General features: G+C 48.4%; 1 long non-coding RNA gene across 1 annotated transcript; it reads left to right on the forward strand.

Moving 5' to 3' along the window:
* The first annotated feature begins 1,051 nt into the window (after nt 1-1,051).
* LOC147964780 (uncharacterized) lies at nt 1,052-5,037 on the forward strand. Its single transcript, XR_015607931.1, has 2 exons — nt 1,052-1,486; nt 4,763-5,037. It is a non-coding gene; the product is annotated as an uncharacterized LOC147964780 (long non-coding RNA).
* Nucleotides 5,038-6,148: the final 1,111 nt, after the last annotated feature.

Genomic DNA, 6,148 nt, shown 5'->3' on the forward strand with positions numbered 1-6,148 from the left:
AGAAATGTGTCTTCATAGGATACCCAAAGGCGACAGTTGGGTACACCTTATATCATAGATCCGAAGGCAAGATATTCATTGCTAAGAATGGATCCTTTCTAGAGAAGGAGTTTCTCTTGAAAGAAGTGTGTGGGAGGAAAGTAGAACTTGATGAGGTAACTGTACCTTCTCCCTTATTGGAAATTAGTTCTTCACAGAAATCTGTTCCTGTGACTACTACACCAATTAGTGAGGAAGCTAATGATGATGATCATGTAACTTCAGATCAAGTTACTACCGAACCTCGTAGGTCAACCAGAGTGAGATCCGCACCAGAGTGGTACGGTAATCCTGTTCTGGAGGTCATATTACTTGACCATGACGAACCTACGAACTATGAGGAAGCGATGATGAGCCCAGATTTCGCGAAATGGCTTGAGGCCATGAAATCTGAGATGGGATCCATGTATGAGAACAAAGCGTGGACTTTGGTTGACTTGCCCGATGATCGGCAAGCCATAGAAAATAAATGGATCTTCAAGAGGAAGACGGACGCTGATAGTAGTGTTACTATCTACTGTAACACCCCGAGAATCATGCTACAGTAATCCCCTTCTAATGATGCCTTGTCATCATTGTTACTGTTGCTAATCTCACTTTGATTCTATTCCAGTTCAAATTTCAAATTCAAAATAAAGTCCAAAACTCAAAGTTTTCAAACATGAAAGCTAAAATGTCCAAGGTGCGGCAAATAATCTCTGGTTATTTTTCATGTTGAAACCAACCTCATTTGAGTAAACAAAATGCCCCTGGGATATTATTTTGTGGTCCAACAATAATTACATTGGCTTTTTCAATTTCTAAATATGGTTAGCCAACTCCTTCTGACCCCAAACTTTTTATGCAGCTTCACTTTGTTCCTATCTATTTTTTGCAAAGTGCCACTTTTAACAAAATTATTTCAGTAGCTCTTTTAAATAGGAAACAGAGGCAGAATAAAAGAGAAAAAAAGGAGAAAACAACAGGACTTCCCCCCTCGCTGGGCCTCGGCCCAGCTGAACCGATGGCCAGCCCAACATCCCCGGTCCCCTCTCCCCTGTTCACGCGACCGGGTCGCTATAGGGGTGGGTCGCCCCGGACCACCTCGCCGGCGCCGACGCCGGGAGGGGATAAGGGCGCCACGTCCCGACCCCTCGATCCCATCCTCCCACTCCCCTCGTCCACTTCCCCCTCATCCTTGCCGCTCTCCCCTCTTGCCTCCTCAGATCCACCTCACCCGCACCTCACCGTCGCCGTTTAACATGTGCCACCATGGACACCCGCTATTCCGCGCCACACGGAGAAGCCCAAGAGGGCCGTCGTCGTCGACCACCTCGACTCCATCCTTCGGTTCGAGCCGGAGAGCTCTCTGCCGCCACCATCGAGGCATCTTCTCCGTGCACGGTCACGACACCTCGCCGCCGTCAAGCTGTCCCCGGCCTCCCCGAGCGCGTCACCGAGCTCCACGGTGAGCTGCGCTTCCTCCCGCCCTTTTTACCCTTTAGTTCGGTCGCAGTTTGCCGCCTTTCGCGCTGGTCCGAAACGCATCCGCCCATCACCGCCGTTGTACATCATCACCGCCGTTGTTACCGGTCGGCGTGGCTCGCTCCGCGGGTGTCACCGGCCACCCGAGGCTCGGTTGTGGCCTTCGCCGCGTTCCTGGAGTTGCCAGGCATCGCGCGCGCTAACTCGACTCGGGCGAGCTCACATGCTCGAGCCCGAGCACACTAGGCTCTGACCGACGTGACGCGCCGCCGCCGCAGCTCCTACGGTGCTCCCGTCGATGAGTCAACACCACCACTAGACGCTCCTCGGCGCGGTGGATCCATAGAGCCCAGCCCCGCCTCTTCTCGTCGCCGGAATCGCCGGGACGAGCGACGCCACCGCCGCCCAAACTCCGCCCGTTGGCCGTGAATTGCGACTTGCGCCACGGCGCCCAGTACGCGCCCTGCTACGCCCCTGGCCGCGACCGGCCGCGCGCCGGCCGTCCCCTGGCCACGCCCGCGCGCTTTCCCCCGCTGCTTCCCGCCCGCGCGCGCCCGCGGCCTCTCCCCTGCTTCTTTGTTGCTCGCCGCCGCCTGCTGCTTGCTGCTGCTACGCTGCTCGATGCCCAGCTCTACTCCGGTCGCCCCTACACCCGCTGCTGCACTCACTGGATGCGTCCGGTCGCGCTGAACCCGTAGAGTACACGCGCGCGTCCAGCCACTGCCACAAACGGCCGGCCGGCGAAGTCCACGATGCTCTGTTGCCGCTGCTCTTATGGGAAGCTACCGTAGCAGCTACACTGTAGCAGCTGCTAGCTTTTATAAAACAACACTGTTTAGCCCCCTGAACAGCCTCAAAACAGCAACTAAACCAAACCTAAAATAGCTAAAATAAAGATGTGTGGGTAGTACACTTGACAAGGTTCAAAACATTCCATTGGACCAAATTCAAAAGATGTAAGGATTAAATCCTATGAAAATCACAAAATCCTATGTTCGTATATTTTAACAGTTAATGAATTTAACTTCAAGTGGCACTTTTCAAATGCAGTTTCTATCAAGCAAATGAACTCTAACATGGATGTCAATGATACTGTCATGTAGATCACAGTAAGATGATAAATATTGTTAAAGGGCACTAAGACATAGGATGGACAGAACTATAGTTATAGCCTTCGGAAAACAGCAAAGTGGTGTTAAAACTGAGTGATTCTCAGACTTAGCCAATTTTCAGGAAATTCTAAATAACTGTTTAAAACTTTGAAAATTCGTAGAAATTAAACCGTAGCTCGGATGAAAAAGTTTTAAACATGAAAGTTGCTCAGAACGACGAGACAAATCCAAATACGCGATCCGTTTACCTGTCAGATGCCTCTAACTATCTGAACATGGAACATTCCCCCTCCGGTCATCTGTCTGACACAGGTCCGGAATCGGGAGTACATTCCCGGCTGAATTCCCCCTTCACCTATATCGTGTAGCCATGCGTTAGGTCACACCCGGCACAATATATTGCCACATTATGCTTTGTGATGCTATGTTTGCTTCATATTTATTGTTTCTTCCCCCTCTTCTCTCCGGTAGACCCCGAGACCGATGCGGCCCCTGTGATTGACTATGTGACGACGACCCCTCTTTGCCAGAGCAACCAGGCAAACCCCCTTTGATCATCCCGATATCGCCCATTCCATTCTCTCATGCTTGCATTAGATTTTGCTACTGTAATTGATTGCTCCTATTCTGATGCATAGCCCGCTTTTGTATCCGCTGTTGTACCTTACCTGCTTATCATAAACTGCTTACTATAGGCTTGTTAGTGATCCATGAGTGACCCCACCTTGTCCTAGTTGCCTCACTTTATGTTCGATGACTCGATCAATGTGATCGACGTCCAGGCCCCGACACCGCACATCACCCCCTAGTTGTACGACTCTGCAGAGTTACCATCGAGTGCCGAGGGTGGAACCTCTTACATCACTCCTGATGAGGTCTCTGTAGTGTAGCTATACGGTCGAGGTCATCGAGGGTGATTTCCTCCTTAACCACTTCTGTTATGGCCCTGTCGTGCAACCCATCAAATGTGAACCTCGAGGGTGGATCCTCTTACGTTCACCTTGATGACAACACCGAGTGGAATTCATCGGGGGTGATTCCTCGGGTTTTTCCCTTGGTGTTAGACACACAGTTACTATGGTTACTATGACTTTGCACTGAGCCATGTACTAAAGACGGGTCAGCCCTGAGGGGTACCCGCGCGAGCTTAATAGCGAGTGATGTGTAGTCGGGTTGACCTAGAAGGTGCCCGCGAGATACTTATGAGGCGTGGACGGGCATTCTTAGCCCTTGCCGCAAGTACTCGAGACGGGGCGACGGGGTCACATCGATCGTGAGTCTCTGCTTTTTACCGCGTGCTCCTAATCCACTACGATTTGGATATTTGATCCGAGGGGCCTCTGGCCTGATAGCACTAACCATCACGTGGGCATAGTATGGGCGTTCTGCGTCGTATACATCAACCGAAGCTTAATAGACGTCAGCGACTGAGCGGCGCGCGCCGGGTTGGACTGGTAAGCACCTGCCTTGTTGAAGGAGGTAGCTAGGTCTGCTCACCGGCCGCGTACGCAACGTGCAGGAGTTCCTAGGGAGATGGACCATGACCCCTGGGGGCATAGGCTTAGTCCGGCGTGCTGACCTCTCTATTAGGCCTAGGTCGGGTTGCTGCGTATTGTTTGGCCGAGGCCGGGCATGACCCAGGAAAATGTGTCCGGCCGGAGTTAATCGAGCGTGGTGGGTAAGTTGGTGCACCCCTACAGGGAAGAAAACATCTATCGATAGCCTGTCCTACGGTAACTGACACTTGGAGTTGTATCCCGATCGATACAACTAGAGCTGGATACTTGAGATGAGACATGGAGATGAGAATTGGATTGTGATGATAACTGGATAGTATGGCTCTGGATTGCTTTCTCGCAGGGAGTCGAGAAAGGATCTCTGGCCGAGGTTGATAACACTACTACTTTACATTATGTTGATCTATACCCTTCTATATGCTGCATGATGCTTGAAGATGTTAGTCTTCGATAGGCTAGGCTTTCCCCTTCTTTCTGGCATTCTGCAGTTTAGTCCACAGATACAACCTATTTCCTTTGATAGAGATGCATACTTAGTTTAGATTTGATGTAAGTCTTGCGAGTACTTTGGATGAGTACTCACGGCTGCTTTGCTACCTCTTTCCCCCCATACCCGATTGTTGCGACCAGATGATGGATCCCAGGAGCCAGACGACACCACTGATGACTACTGCTACCCCGAGGGTGCCTACTACTACGTGACGGCCGCTGACAACTTGGAGTAGTTAGGAGGCTCCTAGGCAGGAGGCCTTGCCTTTTCGATCAATGTTGCTTTTGTGCTAGCCTTCTTAAGGTAAAACTTGTCTAACTTATGTCTGTACTCAGATATTGTTGCTTCCGCTGACTCTTGTGTATTCGAGCCCTCGAGGCCCCTGGCTTGAAATATAAAGTTTGTATTATTTTAATTTGTGTCTAGAGTTGTGTTGTGATATCTTCCCGTGAGTCCTTGATCTTGATCGTACACATTTGCGTGTATGATTAGTGTACGATTGAATTGAGGGCGTCACATCTACAAAGCTAGTTTGTCAAAAAAGGTTTTTGACAAAGTTCAAGATGTTGACTACGATGAGATTTTCTCAATCATAGCAATGCTTAAGTTTGTCTGAATCATGTTAGCAAATTGCCACATTTTATGAAATCTGGCAAATGGATGTCAAAACTACATTCCTTAATCGATTTCTTAAAGAAGAGTTGTATGTGATGCAACCAGAAGGTTTTGTCAATCCTAAAGGTACTAACAAAGTGTGCAAAGCTCTAGCAATCCATCTATGGACTGATGCAAGCATCTCAGAGTTGGAATATACGCTTTGATGATTTGATCAAAGCATATAGTTTTATACAGACTTGCGGTGAAGCCTGTATTTACAAGAAAGTGAGTGGGAGCACTACAATATTTATGATAAATATATGTGAATGACATATTGATGATCAGAAATAATGTAGAATTTTCTGGAAAGCATAAAGGAGTATTTGAAAGGAGTTTTTCAAAGAAAGACCTCGGTAAAGCTGATTACATATTGAGCATCAAGATCTATAGAGATAGATCAAGACGCTTGATAAGTTTTTTTTCAATGAGTACATACCTTGACAAGATTTTGAAATAGTTCAAAATGGAACAGTCAAAGAAAGAGTTCTTGCCTGTGTTATAAGGTGTGAAATTGAGTAAGACTCAAAGCCCGAGCACGGCAGAAGATAGAAAGAGAATGAAAGTCATTCCCTATGCCTCAACCATAGGTTCTATAAAGTATGCCATGCTGTGTACCAGATCTATTGTATACCCTACCACTGAGTTTGGCAAGGGAGTACAATAGTGATCTAGGAGCAGATCACTGGACAACGGTCAAAATTATCCTTAGTGGAATAAGGATATGTTTCTCGATTATGGAGGTGACAAAATGTTCGTCGTAAAGGGTGACGTCGATGCAAGTTTTTGACACTGATCCAGATGACTCTAAGTCTCAATCTGGATACATATTGAAATTGGGAGCTATTAGCTAGAGTAGCTCCGTGCAGAGC

Source organism: Triticum urartu, chromosome 6A, assembly GCF_056163025.1.
Source record: "Triticum urartu cultivar PI428250 chromosome 6A, HENAU_Tu73, whole genome shotgun sequence".
Taxonomy (NCBI): Eukaryota; Viridiplantae; Streptophyta; class Magnoliopsida; order Poales; family Poaceae; genus Triticum; species Triticum urartu.